General features: G+C 39.0%; 1 non-coding gene across 1 annotated transcript; it reads left to right on the forward strand.

Annotated features, from left to right (window-relative positions):
• Nucleotides 1-3,081: 3,081 nt before the first annotated feature.
• Nucleotides 3,082-3,245, forward strand: LOC130213888 (U1 spliceosomal RNA). The gene has a single exon (XR_008835540.1). It is a non-coding gene; the product is annotated as a U1 spliceosomal RNA (small nuclear RNA).
• The last annotated feature ends 10,323 nt before the right edge of the window (nt 3,246-13,568 follow it).

Below are 13,568 nucleotides of genomic sequence, written 5' to 3' on the forward strand. Positions count from 1 at the left end.
GGAAACCTGTGGAAACAGTTGCACATACTGTAACAGAAGATCCTTTATATACTCACCTGGGCCCTCTTTTCTTCCTTGATGGCGACGCTCCTTGATGTGTATATCCAGCACACTGAAATTTCAAAAAGAGAAATTAATTTGTGTAAAAACAGCTTATGCAAATGTATAGCAACATACTTACTATTTAATGTAGCCAACGTCGTTCTCCACCAGCCATTTAAAACTTTGGCCATTGTATTTGCCAAAGTTTAAAATGAGCTGGCCGAGATACTGGACCTCCGATGGCGCACAAGTAATGTGCTGGCATCTTTTTTTAGCTAAGACATAAAAATAACATTAATGCAAACAACAGTCTGCAGTGTACGCATATGACAGAAACACACAAATAAGATATTACCTTCCTCACAAGCAGTTTTTTTGTCCTGGCTAGTGTTCCGCTCGAAGCACCTGTTGCGAGAGGCCAGGGTCTTGGCGTCCTTCGATGCTTTAAGAAAGCACTGTTGTCTGTCCTGTGGCACACTGGTGTCAACGATGCTCAGGGTGGGCAACAGTGGATCCATGTCTAATTCACCTGTAAGAAGTATTCTTATAATCATCACAAATATAGAGAGGGGATATGGTCTTAGCTCTGAGCTCATGATAAAAGTATTAAAAAGACATTTTGTGTGTTTTTTTTCCATTTTTACATGTTTGATAATTAACAAATCAATCAAATATCATCAAAGAAGTTATCTGACAATGGTTAACAATGCTGACAGAGATGATGCATTTGACAGTGGCAATGAAAACATGAATTTTCATATCAATTGCTCTTGCACATTATTTTCAAATGCTTACAGTGTATATTGTGTTTTTTAGGGGGCAGCTATCAAAATCAACCTCCATATGGCTGATATAAGGTAAGGTAAAATGCATTCTAAGCATGTTAAATACATACTATCATTAATATGATATCATTTACACATATAATACTTGAAATAACATAACAAATCATATTTAATGTATGCACATTTTCATTTTAAAGCTTATAGCAGTAATTGTCCCAGGCCTTGAGAATCAGTGATATATTATTCAGTCTATGGCAATAACGATTTTACTATATTCTTATGATCACAAATACAGGTATTGATCATATGTTTTGTCCCAGTTAAGATCTTAAGATGTTCTTAGACGTTACAACTAATGATAATAATCGCCATGGTAACATATATTGCTATATATAAAGGGATATTTATTTATTAGCATGTTTGTTGCTAATGAAACAACTGTTTACTATGTATACGGAGCTATCAAACCGACGCGAGCGCCGAAAATAATACAAAAGCTAAACTTTTTCAGGTTTTGTGCAACCAAATATGCATTTAAGTAATATCACAGTATAAAATCAACTTACCACACGAAATATCTAGGACAGGTGAACTTTCTGACGGCACAGCGTCACCAGCACAGACCAAACACTGCACAAAGAGTGAGAGATTTCAAACATGATGTGATCTTAGCATTAATATAACAATAAAAATAGCTTACCACACAAAATCTCTGAAATGGGTGAACGTCTGACGGCGCAGCGTCACACACACAGACAAAATACTACACACACAGTAAAATATATCAAACGTGATGTGAGCAAAACATACAGTTTATCAGAACAGGATAAAAATAACCTACCTCTATAAATCACCACGACAGGTGTACTTTTTGACAGCGCAGCCTCACAAACAGACAAAATGCTGCATGGAGTGAAATATTTCAAACGTGATGTGAGCAAAACATACTGTGCCTCAATATAACCATTTAAAAATAACTTATCACACAAAATCTCTACGACAGGTGTACTTTTTGAAGGCGCAGCCTCACGAATACTGCACGAAGAGTGAGATATTTCAAACGTGCCGTGACCAAAACATACTGTGCATCAATATAACAGTATAAAAATAACTTACCACACGAAATCACTTCAGCATATGAATTTATCTCGACAGCAGATGAACTCTCTGACCCGATAAATTGTGAGCATCCAGAGTGAGAGAAACTTTAGAAAATTCTCAGCGCTGATTGGCCGTGATTTTAAACTTAAGACAATGCAGCCCTCCGATTGGCCCAGGGCCTAATCAAACTTTACACAATCGCGGCTTTTCATTGGACGAGAGTCTAAAGTCTATAGTTGACATTGCACGTTCCTTGGGCAGACGTCTGCGAATTCCCCAAATGTGGGAATCTCGACTGCATAATTTCTGGTAGTGGGGGACTGCGTTCGCGCTCTCCCCTGAGCACAGAGGTTCAAGATAGAGTTCATGCAGTAGTTCCAGACATGGCAGGGGCAGCGCTGCTCTTTTCTCGTTCAGTTTTCCAGTCAAGGAACACGCGTTAAGAGAGCCCCCGGTGGCTTTTGTCCGGGAACCAGAGACATCTTCACAGTCAGCCACCTGTGGTTTCCTGTCTCAGGGATGTAAGCTGGTTGCAGCGGGAGGTTGTTTAGTCAACGCTTCCGCTTTTGTTCGTGAAGTTCTCTTCCGGAACGTTTGTAGATCCCGCGTTGTTCTTCAAGCCATGTCGTTTGAGCGCTGTGCTGACAGTCTGACGTAAGAAAATGGAACAGAACATATAATAGGCAAGAGTGCAAAGCACGGAGCTCTAGGCAAAGACGGCCCGAACCGCAGCAAAGCAGGAGGCCGACCTGTCAAAATCGACCAACTCAACAACTAACCAGAGAAAAAGAAGGCATCTGTAGAGAAAGAAAGCAGGCAGCGGAAAAGAAAGAACGAACCGAAAGCACACTCCCCTCCCCTCCCCTTATAGTGTCTGCTATTCCCAAATCGAGTGCGTCCCACGGAAACCATGCATTGGCAGTCCCAACTGATGACAAAACACAAAGCGAACATTTGGTGGAAGCTCACGTTCTTTATCGGTTGCCACAGTTACTAGCAAGTAGTTTGCAGGCACAGGCACGTCTGCTGCAAGTACAGCGCCGTCAGGAGACTGGGGTTGCTGGCCCATTCCCCATGCTCGGTGGCTGGGCATCACCGTCAGGAAAGATGGCCGATAGAAAACGGCTGCGCCATTTGCTCCGTCCAGCAACTCATACTTACCTGGCAGGGGAGATACCATGATCAGAAAGGTGGTTCACCCAGAGCGAGGCTTGGCCATTGCACTCCGGTCATGCTGACCCCTGCGAATTCCCCAAATGTGGGAATCTCGACTGCATAATTTCTGGTAGTGGGGGACTGCGTTCGCGCTCTCCCCTGAGCACAGAGGTTCAAGATAGAGTTCATGCGGTAGTTCCAGACATGGCAGAGGCAGCGCTGCTCTTTTCTCGTTCAGTTTTCCAGTCAAGGAACACGCGTTAAGAGAGCCCCTGGTGGCTTTTGTCCGGGAACCAGAGACATCTTCACAGTCAGCCACCTGGAGTGCCGGGAGTGACCCACGAAGAGCTTGGGCACCCCCGAAGGCGTCCGTTCGGAGCCTAGGGCCGATTTGGCCGCCTTACCTTCGTTTTAGTAAAAGTGACAAGTAGTCATTCACTTAAGTGGTTCGTGGCGTCCAAATATTGAGTACGATCCCTCGCACCAACTATGCGTCATCTGGCAACTTATTTCCATTCAAAAATTTCCACGAACAGCCTAAATTCCCTTGCCCCTGTAGAAAACACAGCAGAAATAAAATGCAAAACAAGATTACTACAACAGGCTAGTATACTATGTTACAATGAAACAACCAAAATAAGGCATTTCATTTAATACTGAAAACTAATTAAACCAGAATAATATATTATTATACCTCTCTCGTAATACTCATTTGTCATTTTATTTCTTACGTCCTTGACCAGCAAATCAGAAAAGTCCGCTGGCCAGCACTTTCTGTTTGGTTTTCAGAGCTGCTGCCAACTCCAGTCAAAAACAGCGCTCATCAGTGCAAAGTGCGGAGTCGGACAGTTCCGCTTTTGTGCGAAGGGCGACTTAGAATGTGATTGGCAAACTTACAATAACTAAAAAGTGTTCTGTTAATCAGTAACATTAAATTACATTCATATTCCGCCTTACACCCATTACATGTTTTCAATGCAGTTTTTTCTTTGCTGCTTTCTCCGTGGTCTCTGGCCAGGGGGAGGCTAAGCCTTCCCCAGCCTTACACACGCTCCGCCTATGTGCTCAAGCGCAAAACTGTCAATGCGAGCGCACATTGAAGAAAATGCCCAGAGGCGGTATGAACCTGGAGCTGCTTATTGCTCTGTGAACAATAATCATTTCTTCATCGCTAGAGCTGGAGCTGTTGCTTGAACTATGCTTGTTCGAGTTACTAGTAACTTTAACAACAAGCATGAGACAAGCATGAACACACTTGTTTGTAGAGCAAGTAGTTTGACCGTCTTCTGCCATTTATTTTTCCAAGTCATTTCTCCCATAGGCAACTAAATCAGAAGTTCTAAAACAATCACATAAATGAGCACACCTCCGCATTAAACAATAAGGTCAATAGAATATTTGATTAATCAGAAGATTTGAGGAGAAACTGAAGTATGAGTCGACATCAAAACTTGGGCAAAACTTTATTTAGGCAGAAGTGACAAACATGTTTATATCTTCAAATGCAAACTAAATGCAAACATTTAAATAACAGTTTAAACTGTATTTATTTAAAAAATCTACTGTATTTTGTATTGGAAAAACATATATATATATATATATATATATATATATATATATATATATATATATATATATATATATATATATATATATATATTTGTTTTTGTTTTTTTCACATATATCTTTTTTCCATATAATGAAAGCCAGTAGGATCTAAGGGTGTACTCACACTAGGCTATCAACCATGCCTGGGCACGTTTGACCCCCATTTCCTAGTTCGTTTGACAAGTGTGAGTGCTCCGTACCATGCTTGGGTGCAGTTCGGTTGGTTGGCCCTGGCCCGGTTGGAAGAGCACGCTTCGGTTGGGCTTTGGCACTGTACCCTTGTTGTGAGCGTAGCGTGCCTGACCGCAAAACTGAAGACATGACATCACTTTTAAGGGACTGTTTTATAGGGATTTATTAATCATTTTTACTTTGCAATGAACGCAAACTGTCATAATTTAAAAAAAAATACAAACCCCTCACTGCACATCAGCTGATACTCTCAGCAAACCTTCTTATGCGTGTAGCATGATGATTTTATGAATGTTTATGAGCATCAAAAGTGGTGGATCTGTTCAGCAAAAGATTTGGCTGTATGTCATTGCATCCCAAATGACTTACAGTTTTTTACAGACAATAGGACACATTTCTCAATACTTAGGTCACCTTTGCAAAACTCTTCACACAGTGAGCACAACAGAAGTCTAAACTGAGGATTAATTATCATTGTTTAGGCACAAAATGCATTCAATGACTACATCTCTCAAATTTCATGAATTCTTATCTCACTCAGACACAACAACTGGCAAAAATCTTTGCACGTACAGGACATTTTGCACATGCTTACTGTTTTAAAAACTGTAAAACCTATGTTCAAAACAATAACATAATGCAAAACTGAATAAGACAGCAAAACTCAACAGAAATATTTTATTAAAACATATTTCAAACCTAAAAATGCAGTTTAACCAGCCACAGCTGATTGTCATTGTTGATGAACATCTACACAGGTGTTACTCTTTCAATTTCATTACAAAAGGAGACAACTGCTGAATAGGTATGTATTGTGATGTAAACATGAGAAATAGAGAAGTGGCTGAAAGAGGAAGAAGATTGCAAGGGATGGATCAGGCATGCCAGAAGATTCTTTCCTAGGTGTATTGCCCTAGATGACATAAGATGTGATGTGGATGACCTGATGTGGATAACCTGTGGCCAACTGGAGAAGACCGAGAAGATTAGCATTACTATTGTATCTGTGGTTGGTGTGTGTATATACATTCTTGTATTTTGGATTTACTTATAAAATTATTAATAAACAACATAAAATACTGAGAAATTCTGCATCATGTCTGATTCATTCCAGTAACATATATTCCAGTTATAAACAATATATATATTGCAATTATAAACCGAGATGTGTCCTTGTTTTACACAAGAAAACACAGTGTAATGCTACATGTGTTAGTGTTTTTTAGGTCATTGTTTTGTGGGTGACAAAATGTGTTTGTCGACTGTCAACCTTTGCTAGTGTTCTGGAATGAGTTTATTTGAGACCTGAATCAAGTGTTTTGGTAGTTGTAGTGCATTTTGAATGTAAAATGAACTGCTTTGCCAAGCTGAAATTCAGTTGGGAGAATTGTGTGAAGAGTTTTGGACCGTGACAGAAGTATCGAGAAAAGCGTCCTAGCCTCTGTAAAATAATATAAAAATATATAACTAAAGCAATCTCCATTGTACAGAGTGAGATTGCTTCTCATCTGTTAAACTGAACAGTTTCACCATCGATGATGTAAGCATGCTCAGATTTGGAAGGTAAAACTGCAATGTGAGTGCAGGCCGAGGAGGAGAGAGGAGGGGGCACAATCGCACCCCAGCGCAGTTCTATGCAACTGTGCCTAGTGTGAGCATGCCCTAAAACAACCCTAAATTTAACTAATTAAGTCAATTTAAAAAAATAAAAAGTGTAAAATTTGTTTAAACATATCAAGTCAGTCAATAACAAGAGGGGGAGTGAAATGTTAGCAAAAAAAAAAGTGTGTGTTCTGCAGAAAACAATGCCAGATTTGCTATTTCCTGCGGGAAAGTAAAGGTCAACATGCTGTACTTTCATGTTTAGTTAAAAGCAAACCAATTTCAGCTCAGAAACATTCTGACCACACCTGGTTTCAGCTGATTGTAAAGCTGCATTAGATGAAAATGCACATCTGCCCGGGTCTTTCTACCTCTCTAATGTGGAGAAAGAGGTGCGAAAGTGCTGCCAGCTCAAACAATGGCGTGAACACATTCAGCGGTGCACATGCTCTCAGCAATTCCACAGCTTTTAAATGGAGTTCAGCCACAATTCACCATCTGCGCGCCTGATCTCGTGGGCATGTAGAGCTGCTGCTGTCGTCTGTTTGATCATGTTCTCCTCTCTCTGCACACCTGCTGCCGACAGTCCTCTTCAAATAGACTGCAATAACTTCGCATAATTAGGACGTGTCTTACAATGAGCCGTGCAGACCATGTCCTTTTTCAAAAGCTTCAGCAAAGCGGTTTGGTTGTCTAACATGCTGTGTGTTCGTGTCTTTGGCGGCACATGTATTACATCACAGCAGTAATTAGTTGTTTGAAAGAGTTAAGATAAGCCAAGCACGTAGAGATAAACAGTTTTTTTTTTCAAAATGTGCATGAGGTGTCAATTATTATTTTCTCTAGAATAAGTAACAAGTTAACAAGATTAAATTCTGACTATTAGATATACACAAAAATAAAGCGTATGTTATGTTTTTGACATTAGATACATCAGAATCTGCAGTATATTACAGAAAAAGTGTCTGAGGTAAGGATACAGATGAGATCATACAAATTAATACGAATTAGCCATTAAGTCAAAAAGTTCCAAATTGTTGTGAGGATGATGCTGATGGTTGTTTAGCTATTTTTTTTAGCAAGATTCAAGCGACAAACAATTTGACTGTCTGCACCAGATGCAACATGACAGAAACATTTACATGCTTACAGAAACATTCAGAAGCACATAATAGTGCACTGCACTTCAATGAAAAGGTTTATAATGTTTTCTCAATGTCCTTCAAAGGAGTGCTTGAAAACTGTGTCTCTACCCACCGGCATGATTCTTGCTGATTAGCTTCAGCTGATATTGGCTCTCCTACAGTGCAGTGACTAGTATGCCCCGTAGGTGGCAGCACAACAGCTGGCAAAAAGAAGCCAAAAAATAAAAAAAGAAATTAAATTATACATTGCTATATTACAAGTTCAGGGCTCCGACCATCTAATTAATATATATGTAACGAATATGGCTGATCAAACACATAATTATTCTGCTTTTATTCAACAAATACACAGTCAACTTCTACCCAGGAAAAGGCTGGATGGTCAGTTGTAATCCGATTCCAAGGTATTTACGACACGAAGGAATGCTCAGAAATGGACACACAGAGAACTTCTATAAGCTCCTTGATTAAGTCTTATACTTTTAATTCTCTCTTTATGTTTAATCAGGTGTTTTGCAACAAGTCTTTTGCTGATGTATTAATATTATGGTTTTAATACTTGTGCAATCAATGTTTAACTCTACCACAGCTAAACAAGATCATAGATGGCTCATGTTTGATGTCCCTGCAAAGCTAATTTGGTGTACTGAATGATTATTTCCATTTTATATTAATACGTGTGCAACATATTACCATTATAAGAAGCTTTGAACATTTCTGCATCAGTTTACACCCAGAACGCCTGTGCAAATCACTATGCTTCTGAACAAAGGACTATAAACATGCCTCAGGGTGTTGACTTCTAATTGCTTAACTTGGCTCCTGAGGGTGGGTTCAAAACCATCCTTATAAAAGCTTGTGACCTAACCACACTAGATGCGGAAGAAGCATAAAACGCTAGTGATTTACATGTTAAGCTAATGCAAAGACGCGAATGGATATCCTGAGGCATGAATGACGTGAATTGCGCGAATGGTGCGATACATGTGAATGGCGTAGCCAATCAGGAGCTTGGTCTTCTGGGGGCGTGATTATGATGTAGTGCTGTTGTTGGTGTCCCGGGGAAAATCCTCCTGCCTACACCGACAACAGTTTAAGCCCAGTTCAAATGAATCTCCAATTCCCTGTGGATTAATTCGCTACACATATTAAACCTCTTTAACATTATTAAAAGTACATGCTGAACGAGTGGTGACTGATATTTGCTGGTTTGCACTGGTTTGAGGTAAACTGCTAATTAACAGTAATTTGCTACTAAGTTCAGTAATGCAATAAATGTCACATAAAAAGATATTCAAACTCATATTGGTAGCATTTAAATAAACACTGAATAAAGCACATAATCAGTACCTGAGGTAGTAGAGGTTTATGCTATTGTTCAGCCATGAGAAATAGAACCATTTCTAAAATTTAATTTCAGGTGATGTTTGAGTTGACATAACTCCTTTAACATGGAAAATATTTATTTTGGTGTGTGTAGTTACAGTGTAGGCTCAATAGTCATGCTTGCTTCTGTTGGTGTCGTCAATCTGGCAAACGGCTTGTGAGGAGTCGTCAGACAAGGGGTGGGATGAAAATATGTTTTGAACTTGAACTGCAATACTTAGTTCACAGGGTGTCAATCTTACATACTACATATTTAAGATATGCTGTGTTCAAACGAGATGCGAAACATGCAAATAAATCACGTTATTAGATAAATAGACATGTGATCATTTCCACATTTCTTTCGCACGTCATATTTACTTCACAATAGACGGGAAACTACACCTGGATGATGGAGGCTCTCAGCGGTACTTCAGACTGAGCCGAGCCCAGTTTGATGAGCTGTTGTCGGTGTCGGCCAGAGGATTTTTCCCCTGGACACCAACAACAGGTGCTACGTCATAATCACACCCCTACAAGAGCAAGCTCCTGATTGGTTAATGTGCCACAAATCTCCGCTGAAGTTCAGATTTTCCAACTCGTTCTTTACGCGTGTCAATCTTGCAAAACACTCAGCTCTCTCCGCTTCTTTTGCATGAATCGCATCATTTGCACCACAGGATGTTTATTGGCATCTTTGCATTGATTTAACATGTAAATCACTCATGTTTGACGCTTCTTCTGCGTCTGGTGTGAACGCAGCATAACATGTTTCTAGTTTGATTTAGCATGTCGCTATAATATTGGATAAAATGCTCCTAACATGCTATTTAAAATGTTGGTAGCTTGTTGCTGGCATTTTTTAAAAATGGCTGTTTTACTGTATTAGCAGGATTTAGCATGTTTTTACACAATGTTATCATTAATCGGCATCTAGTTAGCATGATAGTTGTTTAATAACAACAACAATCGTAATAGTTTTTTTTAGATTTCTTGAACTAACAAATTTATGACTGACAAAGTGAATGAGTGGTCAGTAGTAAAATTCGTCACACTTTATTTCGATGGTCCATTTGTTGAATTTAAGTTAAATTGCATCTACATGCCAACTAATTGTCATTATATTATAACTTATATTATAAGTAGGTTAGGGTTAGTGTAAGTTGACATGTACTTGCAAAGTTTCTTATAGCCAGTTAAATGTCTGTTGAAGGAGCAGTATCAACAGATATTAAGCAGACAGTCTACTAATACTCAAATTGACCATCAAAATAAAGTGTTACCATGATATTAACACTGTCGCCTCTTAATGTCGCTTGCACGGTTTGGGATCGGTAGAGCTACGCATCGTTGGATTTGCTCTTCAGTGTTTGAACTCTCAGTAGTGATTTTTAAACCACACTGAACTGACCTGAACTGAACTTAAACTCTACAAACTGAACTACACTGTTCCTGATCTTTTATGTGAAGCTGCTTTGACACAATCTACATTGTAAAAGCGCTATACAAATAAAGATGAATTTAATTGAATATTAACACAGAGGGCACCTTGATGTCAAAAAAACATTTTAAAAAAATGTGTCAAAAATGTAAATCGATTTAATGTCAAAACCTTGACATTCATTTGGCATCATCACATTGTTGACTTTTGCACACCAAAATAACAACACAAAGTATTATAATAAAATAAAAGTTTTATTTATCTGAAAGATTAAGTTACAAATGACATATATTTACACTGGATTTTGTATCCTTATGATGTAAACTACTTTGATGTCAATATGTCATCTAATTGACATAGAGCAAAAAAAAAAAAAAAAAAAAAAAAGATACAATAAAAACAATCATAGGACAGTGCTGTAATTAACATTTGTGTTTTTTTGATGCCATTTTTAGATTTGAAGGTATAATTCATGAATAGTTTGCACAGGGAAGTTGTTTGAGGTCACATACGGCATTCAATTTGGAAGGGCTCGTCCCTATGCCCCAATTGAAAGCTGTCACTCCAGAGGCTGAACCCTTCTAATGGATTAGGGCAGGGGTTGACAATCTTGGTCCTGGAGGTTTGGTGTCCTGCAGATTTTAGCTCCAACCCCAATCTGACACACCTGGGCTAGCTAATCAAGCTCTTACGCTGCGTCCCAATTGGCATACTTATATTTCACCCCAAAAAAGTATGCACTTTTTGTAAAGGAAAAATATATATTTTTAAATGTGTAACAGAAGAGTTTGCAAGCTTTTGGACATGCTACTTCCTTGTTAACAGATCGTTGTGTTGTTAGTTAAAAGCCCTGTCAATCATCCACACATCATCTGTATTTCTGTCATATTTAATTTCCTGCCTTATTGAAGAAGCAGCAGCAGCAAGATAATTATGCATTCGCTCGTTAATGTCCAAACACGTCTTATATAAGTTCAGTATTGTTGTTGCAGATTAAATAAAAGACAGACAATGTTACATAAAAATTTTCCAGTGGGCTAGGAATTCAGTCATACGAACATCTTTACCGAAGCCTCTCTACTTGATGGTTGCTCTCGCGTGTCCACCATGTTTGTAGATTATTTACACTTTTCACCAGCGTTTGTAGTTGTAATCGAATTCATGTCCAACAGGCAATGCTGTGGACAATATCAGCAGTTAGAGCATGGACGGTTCTACACTTCAAATGTTTACTGGAAATAGTATACCATCTGGGAAACTTTGCCATACTCTTTTCAACATACTACGATTTGGGACATACTAATTCTATTTTCAAATACTATTTAGGATGTATAGTATGCGAATTGGGATGCAGCATTTAGCTGCGGTCTCACTGGACTTTTCTATTCTATTAGACTTCTTTTCATATGCACACAAATGCGTCCAGTTCGCATCACTTGACTGCGTGAGACCAATCGAGGATCAAAACATGCCTTCTCTTGACAGAAATTTTAAACATGGACCAATCGCTCGCTTTTTAAATGTCTAATCCTCTTGCTTAATCCCGCCCCTTTTCGCATCGCGGTATGACAGAATTTTGCAAGCTTAAACTCTAGTGTGACCGCAGCTTTATTAAGCTTTCTAGAAACATCCTTGTACTGTAGGTGTGTTGAGGCATGTTGTAGCTAAAATCTGCAGAACACCGGACCTCCAGGACCGAGTTTGAGAATCCCTGGATGAGGTGAGCCCTTCTGAACAGAACGCAGTGTAAGACCGGGTTTTGTGAAAACTTGAGCTGTCATGTTAAATTATATTTTTGACCAGCTCATACAAAGAAATAAATTAAAGGCAGAGGAAACACTTGGAAAAAAATATTTAATTAAAATAATAAACATAGCTTGTGTATCGAGTGAAGGACACTGCATGTAATGGGTCTGAAAAAGGACCTAAGAGCAGCAAGTTGCTTATTATGCTTTATTGAACACATCAGTCAAAGACTGTGTGAGCTGTTGCTCAGAATTCTTTTCTCCTGAACCAATGGAGCAGTCAGACAGAATCCAAGCTAGCAGAGAAGTTTGAGGTCAGGGACAAGAGTCATGATTACAACCATAAACAATAGCTAATGGTACCAGTGGGCAAAACCAACCTCCAAATACAGAAATGAGGCAGGGGTTTAACTCCAAATAAATAGTCCAAGGCCAGTGTGAATGGGAGGAGACAAACAGAACACTAACTGGGCAGAGGGAAAGAGATAGAGGTAAGTAAATAAAATATATTTAACAAGCAAACATATTGCCTCAAGTAGACAGGACACACTGGTAGAGAGAGAGAGAGAGAGAGAGAGAGAGAGAGAGAATATAGAAGAAATAATGAGGGAAAGAGCAACAGGAGAAGAGGGCTTTAGCTGAACATTGAGACAAACAAAATAAAAAAATAGAAAGTAGGAGATAATATTTAAAAGGGTGGTAAGAAACACGTACCACATTTCTGCCATGTTTTAGCTACATTATTGTCTAACATCAACGTTAGTAGCATGAATTTGCTAACATGTTAACATCAATGAGCACGAGGGTTGGATTTGATTCCTCAATTTGAGAGCACTTGAATTTTCACCATTCACTTGAAACCGGAACAGTTGCTCTCGTCCAGTAGGGTCATAATACTTCTTATTCATTGGTTAGGAGCAATATTTTCATCTTTTTGGAGAAAAAAAAATCAACTAAAATAAAATAAAATCTGAATCAGTATAAATCTTAGTGGGCCAGTGCCCCCCTGAGTTCTTGATTGTTATGTAACCTTGCCACTGGCATGGATGTTTTTTTTTTTAATTTTTAATATGATTTGCTTAAGAGGATGGATTATCCTTATCCTTATTAGTTTTACAGGCACATACGCGGAGGTGTCTCCTAAAATAACAGTAGGCAAACAAATAAGCATTTATTCTTTTTACATCTTAATAACATTTCCTCAGGCACACTTTGCACTCACACCTCAACTGTACCGCACCAAAGTCCAACTGAACCATGCACTAGCACACCTCTTCCAACCAGGCCAGGGCCGATTCGGAGCACTCACACTTGTCAAATGAACCGGGAAACACACCTGGGCACAGTTCGGATAGCCTAGTATGAGTAAACCCAAAGACTTTTTAGG

The sequence above is a fragment of the Danio aesculapii genome, chromosome 20, assembly GCF_903798145.1.
Source record: "Danio aesculapii chromosome 20, fDanAes4.1, whole genome shotgun sequence".
Classification (NCBI taxonomy): Eukaryota; Metazoa; Chordata; class Actinopteri; order Cypriniformes; family Danionidae; genus Danio; species Danio aesculapii.